General features: G+C 42.6%; 1 long non-coding RNA gene across 1 annotated transcript; it reads left to right on the forward strand.

Moving 5' to 3' along the window:
• Positions 1 to 487: 487 nt before the first annotated feature.
• Positions 488 to 10,160, forward strand: LOC113884330. The gene is made up of 3 exons (XR_003508847.1): positions 488 to 572; positions 5,241 to 5,536; positions 10,065 to 10,160. It is a non-coding gene; the product is annotated as an uncharacterized LOC113884330 (long non-coding RNA).
• Positions 10,161 to 12,956: the final 2,796 nt, after the last annotated feature.

Below are 12,956 nucleotides of genomic sequence, written 5' to 3' on the forward strand. Positions count from 1 at the left end.
TGGGAAGCCGACCCTCCCCCGCCCCTTGCACCTCCCTTCCACGGGTCTAGCGCCCTCACCCAGCGCGGGACCCACTGGAACCCTGCCCCCCTGGTGAGACGGGCCCTTTGGGGAGGCGGATACCCTGAGCGAGGGATTTAAAGGGCGTGCCCGGGGAGAGCCTGCTGGGAATTGGCCAAGCATCTCTGGGCGCGCCGAGCAGAACACATTGGGCACCCGGGAGTGGCCACATCGAGCTGAGTGGGACTTGGGAGGAAAGGGTGTTGAGGTCCCCTGGATGAATCGGGAGAAGCAATTACCGGTACAGGTCGCATCCGGAGCAACCCCGCCCTGGGCCGGGCCACACTTTTCCTGCAAGTGCTCCTGGCGGCGGGGCGAGTGGAGCTGGTGAGAGGAAGGCGCACGTTCGGATCCAACCCCTTTGGCGGAAAGGGAGGCAACACCCACGCGGAGTGGGCTCCGCCAGAGTTAGGAGCTCCACTGTGGGGAGAAACGGCCATTTGTGGTTCCAGCTGCAGAGCTGCTGCGAGACCTGAGCACACTGGGTCTGAACCGGCGCCCCCTAGACCACGGTGAGTAGGGGTGCTAGAGCGGAGGAGGCGCGTGGCGGCAGCGCGAGGGCGCACTGACACCTGCCGGCCGCACGCCGGCACCGCTGCCAGTCTACGCGGACGCCCGGAGCCTACTCTCGTCCCTGAGACTGCCTTCTCTCATATCAGGGCAAGTTTGGGTCCATGCTCGGGGACAGAGAACCCAGATTTTTTATTGCACTTTGTCATGTTGCAGAAATCTTCCTAACGCATACACTCTTGTGTGGCTACCCTCTCCCCGGCGAGAGTGAAGCTGGGGCTGATGAAGACACATCAGAAGAGGGCTCTGCAGGCATCAGAGCCCAGAGCTGGCAGCCCACCCTGCCAGTACAGGGCAACCCACGCTTCCCGCAGATCCCGGAGGCCTGGATCCTGCCTGACTGGTTGCTCTGCTCTGGTCTTCTCTGAACCATTGTGTCTTTGTTGAGGCCGAAAGCTAGACTTCTCCCCCCACCACATCCGCATTTCAGATGCACGCACACCAGTCTTTCAGTAAGACGAGGATGCTGACCAAAAGAAGAGAGAATGTTTTCCAGGTTCCGTCTGATAGAAATAGCATGGAGAGGGGGTGAGTGCAGTGTTCCTCTGCATGCTCGGTGTCCTGAGATAGATTTTAACGGTTGCTAGAGTACCGGCTTGTATTGTGTTATCTGCACTTTTCAAATAAACAGTAGGCAGTTTAAGGGCAAGGCCCAGGAGGATGGGAACTGTCAGCAGGAGAGAGATTAGACCTAAAGAAAAGTTATCTTATTTAAGGGCCTACTAAACCAAAATACCTTATGTAGTCAATCAAGCTGGAAGTTCTAAGGATGGAACAGATTGCTTCTCTGCCCAGCAGGGTTCAGGCTCAGGACTGAGGACTAAATTAAGGACCTTGAGCATCAAGGCTGAGCATCACCTTCAACACCAGCTGATGTCTACAGCCTCTGCCAGTGATACAGGCCAGTTATACAGTAATCAATGTGGTCGCTCTTATTGTAGATAGTCCTGAAGTCTGTGCTTTTCAAAGTATTTCACAGGTGTCTCCTGCAATCATTCCTCCAATTGGATGACCTCCCTTTCCAGATTTAATTCTGAAGAGCCTTTCTAATCCCCTTTTCTGGAGCACCTGAAGAAAGTTAAGGCACTCTTTCCTCCCTCTGTTAAATCTATTTTCCATCTTCTAACCAAGTCTCAGCTCTGTATGTCCTGAGAGAAGAGATTCGGAGAGATTGCATGAGACTCAGTTGGAAATGTGGTCACGCTCACCTTTGCACAGAAACTAAGAGCCCCAGACCTCAAGTATGAATGCTGAGAGACAAATATCAAAGCCCATGGCAATCTGGGCTTCACTGTGTTGTTCACAGACCTTAGGGCCCGAGTTTTCATAGACCATCACCGCCTATCTCCACACCAGCTGCTGACACACATCTCTCCTTCCCATCTCATTTCAGAAGCAAAAAGGGAAATGAAAATAGAGGCCACAGGGCTTTCTTTTCTTGGAATCTCTGCTGCTAGCCTGTGTATAACATCTCATGTCACATTTTCTTAAATGCTTCCCAAACAGCCAGTCAGCAGCCAGTCAGCTTCTTAATTCCTGGGTTTGGAGTCTTTTCTCCTAAAATGGAAACAGGTTTTTCAAGGAGCTAGGGTCTTGGAGGCCAATTCAGGACAATTATTAATAATAATGATAGCTGTCTTTTGTTGAGTTCCTAGTACACAACATGTCTAAGGCTAGCTACAGAGCCTCTTCATATGCAGAGTTCTTCCTCTTAACATATGTGTTTATCTCTCCGTTGTGTCCGACTCTTTGTGACCCCATGAGCTGTAGCCTGCCAGGCTCCTCTGTCCATGGAATTCTCCAGGCAAGAATACTGGAATGGGTTGCCATTCCCTTCTCCAGGGGATCTTCCTAACCCAGGCATCAAACCTGGGTCTCCCACATTGCAGGCAGATTCTTTACCGTCTGAGCCACCAGGGTAACACATGTATCTATCACTAAATGCTCTAGCTCCTTAGTTTGACACTCAGTGTCAGTATCTCTGAGCTTTAAAAGGCTATGTGGATGCTATTAGTTTTTTGATAGAAGATTTAGTGCTGTGCTTGCTTAGTGAGACAGCACTGAGCAGAGAGAGATCCACAAAGACAATAATTTCTATCCAAGCCTGTATATCTGCATTGCTTGGGAAGGTGAAAAAGACTTACTAGTGCTCCACCAAGGTAATTTTGATTCATCAGGGCTGTGATGGAATGCAGACTGTGTATTTTAACAAACCTCCTTGGGAGATGCTAACATGCACACTCAGTGAAGATTCACTGCTCTAAGTAATAAATAATAAATCTCACTGGGGGCAGGAGAGATGAGCAGTTGCCTTGGTGGGGGCATAAAGGTGGTGTCTAAGGAAGGCGGAGCTGCTAAGGATGGGCTCCAGATTGAGAATAACTGTCCTAGTTCTTCTGGGTCAGCTAGGAGGGTGTCATATTCTTCCAGGAACCAGAGGCATCAGGAAGTTGGCATTTCTGGCCTAAGGAGAAGTCTAGGGCACACAAATGGAGGTCCACTATTATTTCTACTATTAATAAAAATACATACTACAGAGGATCTGAATAGACCATTTTCCAAAGACGGCATACAAAATGGGCAACAGACACATGAAAAAATGCTCAACATCACTAATCATCAGAGAAATGCAAATCAAAACTACATTGACTATCACCTCACACTGGTCAGAATGCCATTCTCCAAGTCTACAAACAACAAATGCTAGAGAGAATATCTAAAAAAGGGGATCTTCCTACACTGTTGGCAGGAATGGAAATTGGTACAACCACAATGGAGAACAGCAAGGAGGCTCCTTAAAAAGTTAAAATAGGACTACCATATGACCTTGCAATCCCACTCCTGAGCATATATCTGGAAAAAAAAACAAACAAACATAATTTGAAAAGATAATGTACCCGTGTTCATTGCAGTGCTATTTACAATAGCCAGGACATGGAAGCAACATAAATGTCCATCAGCAGAGGAATGGATGAAGATGTGGTGCATAAATATAGTGGACTATTACTCAGACATAGAAAAGAATGAAATAATGCCATTTGCAGAAACATGGATGGACCTAGAGATTATCATACTAAGTGAAGTTAAGTCAGGAAAAGGAAAAACATCATTTGATATCACATATCACTTACCTGTGGAATCTAATTTTTTTAATCATATAAATGAACTTATTTACAAAACAGAAAAAAAAAAAAAAAAAAGCTTGTGGTTACCAAAGGGGAAATGTTGGTGGGGAGGGGATAAATTATGTGTATTAACATACACATATTACTAGTTAACTAGTGTGAAATAAAAAACATAGATGCTCTCATTTTATATCTCTAGCTCTACCTCCCTTTCTATCTATATTTTCTTATGAAAAGGAACACATAAGTACTGGAAGATGGTCTATTTATGACTACCAGCCAGGCAAATTACCAATACATGTAATTTAGCTTATACTAAATTATCTGTTTGTCCTGGAATTACATCTATAATTAAAGTGCCAGGTAATATTAAAATTCTTGTGTGTGTGCATGTGTGTTCAGTCATTCAGTCGCATCTGACTCTCTGCAACCCCATGGACTGTAGCCCACACCAGGCTCCTCTGTCCATGGAATTCTCCAGGCACAAATACTGGAGTGGGTTGCCATTTCCTCCTCCAGGGGATCTTTCCAACCCAGGGATCAAACCTGCATCTCCCATGTCTCTTGTATTGCAGACAGATTCTTTACCACTGAGCCATGGGGGACTTCATCTAAAAAGAGCCAGAAAACTGGATTGGAGATGATATTAATAGCTTATTACTATTTTTTGAAGACTAAGAAAAAACTACATCCTCATTAGCTTGGACTCCTGCTGCTGCTAAGTCGCTTCAGTCATGTCCGACTCTGTGCGACCCCATAGACAGCAGCCCACCAGGCTCCCCCGTCCCTGGGATTCTCCAGGCAAGAACACTGGAGTGGGTTGCCATTTCCTTCTCCAATGCATGAAAGTGAAAAGTGAAAGAAGTCGCTCAGTCGTGTCTGACTCTTAGCAACCCCATGGACTGCAGCCCACCAGGCTCTCCCATCCATGAGATTCTCCAGGCAAGAGTACTGGAGTGGGGTGCCATTGCCTTCTCCGACTCCTAGGCTCTCACAAATTGAAGTTGAGACACACAAACACAGGCCACACACCCATGCATATGGACCATATGGGCACACACTCACCCATCTGAACATGATGAGCAGGTGGGGAACAGTGTTCCCATTGCCGCCCATGCCCCACACACAACTGGAACCAAATGCTGCGATCAGTTACTAACATCTGTCAAGTCACTGCATTGCTGACATGGTGGCGGGGAGGAGGGGCTGGCAGTCACTAGAAAAAAATCTATTGCTTCCTCTGAGCTATTATTTAATTCTTCCACTTTCTTGCTGCCAGTGCTGGAGCTCTTTGCAAGCACATTGTTCCTGAAGGTGAATGGAAGCCAAAAGAAAAGCATCACCTCCAAGAGTGTTGTTGGAAGGAGTGGCCTTATTTACCACCTTCCGTGTTTCTCATCACTGACTGTTAGATCCATCCTGCTATTCCCATGGAAAAAGTGTGAAGTCTGAGCATCACCTTCATCTTTTTTTTCCCCCCCTAAGGTGCTAGCCCATCCTGCTCCCACCTGGAAGATGAAGCCAAGTGATTTCTGCCCCTACTGGGCCCTCTGGCCAAGACCCAAGATAATAGTCTGTGCCAGGATCACCTCTATCTTAAGAATGCCCAGAAAGGTTGGGCTCTCATCTGGATCTTTGCTGCTGCCGACCTTGCAAGATAAATGTGTGCGTTTCCACTAAAACTTGACTGCTGAGGGTTGTGCACACATGCAACTTACCATTACCTCCTGAGTTTTCCAGGTCAGTCCTCGCAAATAAGGGCTCTTTCCCACCACATTCAGGTGAGTTGTCTTGCCTGCTTTGTCCAGAAGCATAAGAAAAAGCACGCTTGAATCAGTTATGGCCAGTGATGGTTATTTATGGTACATGGCTATATATGGCACAACAGGTGAGCTAGAGCCTCTGGCCCTTGGGAATAATGGAGATATTTGTGACCAAACTTAATAACTTTTAAACTAACATTCATTAACCTAATTAAGTAAAGTGAATCGCCTTTCACATTTTCACAAAGAAACCATGGAAACCTCATGAACACACACATACACCACACACACACACACACTGTTTAAAAGGTAATCTGGTCATTCTGCTCCCTGGAAATGATTTCTTTTTTCCATTCTCCCTAGTTAATGATACCAGGAAAGCACAAGCTTTTCCCTCCTAAAGGGGCCCCTGCCTGCCAGCTCCAGGGAGTGAAGCCATTAGTAATTCAGGCTTTGGAGTAAGATAAACCTGGGCTCTGGTCCTACTTCTGTCACTTAATAACTGTATTAACTTACTTAACTTTCTGGACCTTGGTTTTCTCATACAGAAATGGGGAAAATAGTAATAAGCATCTCAGGCATGCTCTTAAGTGAATGTTTAATAAATGAATACCTGGAAAATATATAACACAATGTTCAGCATTTAATAGATGCTTTGTTGTTGTTCAGTCACTAAGTCATGTCTGACTCTTAGTGACCCCATGGACTGCAGCACACCAAGCTTCCCTAGATGCTTGACATACATTAAGTGTATTTGTTTATTTGGCAAAACTTTCTCCTTTATTAACCTGATTCTTCCTCAGACAGATACAAAGATATTTGAAGATCTGCCCCTTAAAGTTTGACAGTTAATAAATTGGTGTGAAAAATAAGAATTAAAAACTAAATAAAAGTAGGAAAATGTGACTTCACATTTTAACAGGTATTTATTCCTTTTTGTGTATGTAAACAGCCAGGAATGGGGAGAAAGTCCCTTGCCTTAAGACTATACCCAACTGAAAAGCTTCTGCACAGCAAAGAAAGCCATCAACAAAATGAAAAGGCAACCTACAGAATGGGAGAATACATTTGCAAATCATATATCTGATGAGGGGCTAATATGCAACATATATAAAGAATCCATACAACTCAATCACAAAAATTTAAATAAACAATCCAATTTTTTTTAATGTACAAAGGGGATAAATAGACATCTTTCCAAAGACATGCAGATGGCCGACAAGTATGAGGAAAGGTGCTCAAAATCACTAGTCATCAGGGAAATGCAGATCAAAGCTACAATGAGGTATCACCCCACACCTGTTACAATGACTGTTACCAAAAAGAAAAGAAAGGGAACTCTTGTGCACTGCTGATAGGAATGTAAATTGGTGCAGCCACTATGGAAAAAAGTATGAAGGTTCCTCAAAATATGAAAAGTCGAACTGCATACGATTCAACAGTGCTGCTTCTGAGTAAAACACTAACTCAAAAAGATGGGTGCACCCTCACATTCACTGCAGCATTATTTACAGAAGCAAGATATGGAAACAATCTGTGTCCATCAATAAATCGATGGATTAAAAAAAAAGTGGTATGTATATACCATGGAATACTACTCAGTCATAAAAAAATGAAAGAAATCTTGCCATTTGTGACAACATGGATGGACCCTTACACCGTTACACTAAGTAAAATATGTCAGACAGAGAAAGGCAAGTACCATATGATCTCACATATTCATGTGGAATCTAAAGAAAATTCAAGCAAACAAACAAAAACCAAGTGCATGGATACAGAGAGCAGATTGGTGGTTGCCAGATGTGAGGAATAAGGGGTGAACAAAACGGGTGAATGGCAAAGGGTACAAACTTGCAGTTAGAAAGTCAGTCCGTCATGATATGGAACTGGCACAAAAATAGAAATGTAGACCAATGGAGCAGGATAGAAAACCCAGAAAAAACCCCACGCACCTATGGTCAGTTAATCTGTGACAAAGGCAAGACTACACAATGTTGAAAAGACAGTCTTTTCAACAAACGATGCTGGGAAAACTGGACAGCTACATGTAAAAAAAAAAAAAAAAAAGATAGAAATTAGATCATTCTTTGACATCATACATAAAAACAAGTTCAAAATGGATGAAAGACCTAAAGGTGACACTGGACACTTTAAAATTCCTAGAGGAAAACATAGGCAGAACACTCTCTGATATAAATCAGAGCAATATTTTTTTCAATCTGTCTCCCAGAAAAATGGAAATAAAAATAAACGGGGCCTACTTAAACTCAAAAGCTTTTGCACAGCAAAGAAATAATAAACAAAATGAAAAGACAACTCACAGGTTGGGAGAAAATGATGTGACATACAAGGGATTAGTCTCCAAAATTTACAAACAGCTCAGGATGCTTAGCTCATTTCACATGCGAGAAAGGTAATGCTCAAAATCTTTCAACCCAGGTTTCAGCCATATGTGGTGAACTGAACTTCCAGATGGTCAAGCTGGATTTAGAAAAGGCAGAGGAACCAGAGATCAAATTGCCAATATCTGTTGGATCATAGAAAAAGCAAGGGAATTACAGAAAAGCATCTACTCTGTTTCACTGACTACGCTCAAGCCTTCTGACTTTTCCAACAAACTGTGAAACATTCTTAGAGATGGGAATACCAGACCATCTTACCTGCCTAAGAGACCTGTATGCAGATCAAGAAGCAAGTCAGAACCAGACATGGAACAACAGACTGGTTGAAAATTGGTAAAGGAGTACATCAAGGCTGTATATTGTCACCCTGCTTATTTAACTTATATGCAGAGTACATCATGTGACATGCCTGGCTAGATGAAGCACAAGCTGGAATCAAGATTGCCGGGAGAAATGTCAATTAACATCAGATATGCGGATGACACCACCCTAATGACAGAAACTGAAAAGGAACTAAAGAGTTTCCTGATGAAGGTCAAAGAGGAGAGTCAAAGAGTTGGCTTAAAATTCAACATTCAAAAAACTAAGATCATGGCATCTAGTCCCAGCACTTCATGGCAAATAAAAATGGAAACAGTGGCAGATTTTATTATCTTAGGCTCCAAGATCACTGTAGACGATGACTGCAGCCATGAAATTCAAAGATGTTTGCTCCTTGGAAGAAAACCTATGACAAATCTAGACAATGTATTAAAAAACAGAGACATCGCTTTGCCAACAAAGGTCCATACAGTCAAAGCTATGGATTTTCTAGTGGTCATGGATAGATGTGAGTTCCTGCTGCTGCTGCTGCTGCGTCGCTTCAGTCGTGTCCAACTCTGTGTGGCTCTATAGACGGCAGCCCACCAGGCTCCTCTGTCCTTGGCATTCCCCAGGCAAGAATACTGGAGTGGGTTGCCGTTTCCTTCTCCAATGGATGTGAGTTGGACCATAAAGAGGCTGAGTACCGAAGAATTGATGCTTTCGAACTGTGATGCTGGAGAAGACTCTTGAGAGTCCCTTGGACAGCAAGGAGATCAAACCAGTCAATCCTAAAGGAAAACAGTCCTGAATATTCATTGGAAGGACTGATGCTGAGAAGATATGACTCATTGGAAAAGACCCTGATGCTGGGAAAGCTTGAGGGCAGGAGAAGGGGGCTACAGAGGATGAGATATTTGGATGGCATCACCAACTCAATGGACATGAGTTTGAGTAAACTCTGGGAGATAGTGAAGGACAGGGAAGCCCGGCATGCTGTAGTCCATGGGAATCACAAAAGAGTCACATGACTTGGCAACTCAACAATGCCTTTTTACCTCTGATAATTTTCCTTGCTCTCGTTTGTTTTGTCTGAAATTAATACAGCTACTCCAACTTTGATTAGTATTAGCATGGTGTATCTTTCTCCATCTTGTGCCTTTAATCTTTACGTATCTTGATATTTAGAGTGTGTTTCTCATAGGCAACATATATTTGGTCTTTTTTAAATCTACTGTGACAATCGCTTTTCACTGGCAGCTGAAGTGATCGCTGATATAGTTGAATATCTAACTTCACTACCATTTTTTTTTTGGTCTTCCATGCCTTTTATGCTTTGAATGGACCATTTTATGATTCCATATTCTCTTAACATATTAAGCATACATTTAACTTTTTTAGCTGTTCACCTACTGTTTGCAATGTTTATTTACAACTAATCCAAGTTCCCTTTCAAATAACACTTATCACTTAATGGGTAAGGCAACTGCTTTATAATAGAGTATTTCCAATTCCTCTCTCTCACCCCTTATATATAATATTGCTGCCATTCCTCTTATCCATAATCTAGTCTCCAAATATATTATTATTGGAACAATTATGTTAAATCAGTGAAGAAAAATGAAAGATTTTACCTTCATTTATTCCTTAATGCTCCTTTGTGTAGATTGTTTCTGACCTGTATTACTTTCCTTCTCCCTTAAGAATTTCTTTTAGTAATTCTTGCAGGGGAAGTACATTGGTGACAAATTCCCTAAATTTTAGTTTGTATAAATTTATTTCTTCTTTTGAATGATAATTTCAGATACTACATAACTTTTTTTTTTTTCTTCCTCTCAACACAGGAAGTATTTTATTCTACTCTCTTTTGAGAAATGCAAAAAAGCAAAATGGCTGTCTGAGGAGGCCTTACAAATAGCTGTGAAAAGAAGAAAAGGAAAGATATAAGCATCTGAATGCAGAATTCCAAAGAATAGCAAGGAGAGATAAGAAAGCCTTCCTCAGCGATCAATGCAAAGAATAGAGGAAAACAACAGAATGGGAAAGACTAGAGATCTCGTCAAGAAAACTAGAGATACCAAGGGAACATTTCATGCAAAGACGGGCTCAATAAAGGACAGAAATGGTATGGACCTAACAAAAGCAGAAGATATTAAGAACAGGTGCCAAGAATACACAAAACTGTACAAAAAAGATCTTCACGACCCAGATAATCACGATGGTGTGATCACTCACCTAGAGCCAGACATCCTGGAATGTGAAGTCAAGTGGGCCTTAGGAAACATCACCATCAACAAAGCTAGTGGAGGTGATGGAATTCCAGTTGAGCTATTCCAAATCCTGAAAGATGATGCTGTGAAAGTGCTGCACTCAATATGCCAGCAAATTTGGAAAACTCAGCAGTGGCCACAGGACTGGAAAAGGTCAATTTTCATTCCAATCCCAAAGAAAGGCAATGGCAAAGAATGCTCAAACTACCGTACAACTGCACTCATCTCACACACTAGTAAAGTAATGCTCAAATTTCTCCAATCAGGCTTCAGCACTACGTGAACCGTGAACTTCCAGATGTTCAAGCTGGTTTTAGAAAAGGCAGAGGAACCAGAGATCAAATTGCCAACATCTGCTGCATCATGGAAAAAGCAAGAGTTCCAGAAAAACATCTATTTCTGCTTTATTGACTATGCCAAAGCCTTTGACTGTGTGGATCACAATAAACTGGAAAATTCTGAAAGAGATGGGAATACCAGACCACGTGACCTGCCTCTTGAGAAACCGGTATGCAGGTCAGAAAGCAAGTTAGACTGGACGTGGAACAGACTGGTTCCAAATAGGAAAAGGAGTACGTCAAGGCTGTATATTGTCACCCTGCTTATTTAACTTATATGCAGAGTATATCATGAGAAACGCTGGGCTGGAAGAAGCACAAGCTGGAAATCAAGATTGCTGGGAGAAATATCAAAACCTCAGATATGCAGATGACACCACCCTTATGGCAGAAAGTGAAGAGGAACTAAAAAGCCTCTTGATGAAAGAGGAGAATGAAAAAGTTGGCTTAAAGCTCAACATTCAGAAAACTAAGATCATGGCATCTGGTCCCATCACTTCATGGGAAATAGATGGGGAAACAGTAGAAACCATGGCAGACTTTATTTTTGGGGGCTCCAAAATCACAGCAGATGGTGACTGCAGCCATGAAATTAATAGACGCTTACTCCTTGGAAGGAAAGTTATGACCAACCTAGATAGCATATTCAAAAGCAGAGACATTACTTTGCCAACAAAGGTCCGTCTAGTCAAGGCTATGGTTTTTCCAGTGGTCACGTATGGATGTGAGAGTTGGACTGTGAAGCAAGCTGAGCGCCCAAGAATTGATGCTTTTGAACTGTGGTGTTGGAGAAGACTCTTGGGAGTCCCTTGGACTGCAGGGAGATCCAACCAGTCCATCTAAAGGAGATCAGTCCTGGGTGTTCTTTGGAAGGAATGATGCTAAAGCTAAAACTCCAATACTTTGGCCACCTCATGTGAAGAGTTGGCTCATTGGAAAAGACTCTGATGCTGGGAGAGATTGGGGGCAGGAAGAGAAGAGGATGACAGAGGATGAGATGGCTGGATGGCATCACCGACTTGATGGACATGAGTTTGAGTGAACTCCGGGAGTTGGTGATGGACAGGGAGGCCTGGCGTGCTGCGATTCATGGGGTCGCAAAGAGTTGGACACGACTGAGCAACTGAACTGACTGAAACTTTCCTGTGATCTCAATACTCTGAGACAAATCTAGTAAAAGTTGTTTCGCTTTGTATTTGTTGTTAGGACATAACGAAAACTTCCAAGTTCCTTACATGCAGGACCAGAAAACAGAATTTTGGTTGTTTTGTGTGTGTTTGTGTTTTATGGCATATATCAACCTCTAACAGAAGTTTTACTATGTTCACCACTTGCCTTACTCCACTAGAACATAAGTTTCATTTACTGTTTGTTTTTTTTTCCCCACTAATACACCCTGCACTTACATCAGTGACTAGTATGTTAGTGAGTACTCAAACATTTGTTGACCGAATGCCCACCATTTCTTCAAATCCAAGTCTAGGGTATAGAAAAACAAAGGAACTTGAATGCAGAATCCTCCATCAACCACACCACAAAAAATAACTATAAGAACTTTAGTTTTGATTTATACCTTGCAGGCTACCTGGATTCCAAGTGATCTTGGAAGCAAATGAAATGTGGTTGCAACACCTGTCACTCCATTATTGCCTTGGATTCAATTAAACTTATCAGCATGGCTAGCCAGGAGGCCACCTTTCTTAGTTATTACTCACAGAGCTCCAAGCATTCAGCTCTCAGAAAGCTAAATCTAGAAAGGGTAATGTGTTCACAGATAAGCATACAACATCACAAAGTCAACATGATTAAGAGTCAAAAGAACACTGTATTAGTAGAGGTAGTCCCTAGTTCCACTGCAGTACATATTAGTTGACTTAACAACCTCTTTGGGTTTGGTTTATCTTTAAAATAGGTAATGTCTTACCTACCTGAAAGGGAATGATTCATGTAATTTCTCTGAACCCCCAACTCTAAAGCCATTAATCCTTTACTTTGTCCAAAACAAATATCTTGTAATATTCACCTAAGATCAATATGAAAGATTACCTATACAGAAACAGTATCCGTTAAGTATAAATTACACATTACAGACTTAAGTCTGGTACTTGGCTTGTGGTTTGTATCCTAC

Source organism: Bos indicus x Bos taurus, chromosome 26 (assembly GCF_003369695.1).
Source record: "Bos indicus x Bos taurus breed Angus x Brahman F1 hybrid chromosome 26, Bos_hybrid_MaternalHap_v2.0, whole genome shotgun sequence".
Lineage (NCBI taxonomy): Eukaryota > Metazoa > Chordata > Mammalia > Artiodactyla > Bovidae > Bos > Bos indicus x Bos taurus.